This window comes from Eubalaena glacialis, chromosome 1 (genome assembly GCF_028564815.1).
Source record: "Eubalaena glacialis isolate mEubGla1 chromosome 1, mEubGla1.1.hap2.+ XY, whole genome shotgun sequence".
In the NCBI taxonomy this organism is placed as follows: Eukaryota; Metazoa; Chordata; class Mammalia; order Artiodactyla; family Balaenidae; genus Eubalaena; species Eubalaena glacialis.
In genome coordinates, this window is record NC_083716.1 from 87,124,100 (window position 1) to 87,125,270 (window position 1,171).

Genomic DNA, 1,171 nt, shown 5'->3' on the forward strand with positions numbered 1-1,171 from the left:
GTCATGGTCACATAAGTGAGTCTCTCTCTAAATATAAGATAATGTATATTAATATAAAGTATATATACAAATTTATAATATGTATCTTATATTTCATAATATATATTATATTTAATATATATCTTACTTATTTATATATCTTATAATATATAATTAAAATATAATTAGAATACATAGAAGTATATATCATGTATTTATATATATTATGATATATTTAATATTTAGAGAATATTTTTCTCTCTTATTCCTTTTCCTCACCCTCATGGATGTTTGGTCCACCACTGCCAGCCAGCGAGGTAAGAGAGACATTTCTGTTTTCCATGGTAGTTTGAACTTGAATTCTTGCAAGACCTTTGAACCTGCTTCTCCAGAATTCCCCTAAGTCCCTCAATTAAACTGGATAATTGCAAGCTGGTTGTACAGAGGGTCTTAATGATTTAAAACAAAACAAGACATTCCCTACTTGGCCATGCCATTTGAAGGACATCTTCTTGACCTTCCTTCGCTGGCCTGGGGCAGGCGTCGGGTGAGCCTAATACAAGCCCCGCAAGAGATGATCCATATTTGGCGTCTGCACAGATGGGCTGGCCAGGGGCCTGCCACACGAGGGTGTTTTGAGGAGTTACTCGTTAGCGGATACAAAGGACTATAGAAACCCAAATTGTTTCTGAAAATGTTAACAATAAGATGTTTCTCAAAAGGGCCTCAGTCCCTCCTGTATTTTCCAGGAATTCCAACTCAAGCAGCTTTACACAGCCATTATCACTTAATTACCAATATAAATCTCACTAGTAACTTCCATAACTTTCTTTGCAAATGAATATGCACACCTCCTAAATCATTCCCTCCTTTTCGCTCTCTCTCTGGCTGGAGTGGAAAGAAACTCCACAGCAGCTGTGATTTGCAGAGGCTTCTGGTCTCCCATTGTCACCCCAGGCTGGCCTGTACCTGGGGCATGGCACTGCTGAGGCTATGGAATTGTACCTGGTTCCCACTCAGCATCCCTCCTGGCATCGCGGGGGCAGGCACGTGGCAGAAACCTGGCTGCATCTGCTTGAAAGGTTCACAAACCATAGTGAACTTTTTAGTAATCTCAGGCCAAGTTTCCAGTATGTAATGAAAACTGAAACCCGGTTTTGGGTTTCCTTACCAAATTCACACAGAGCTTGTC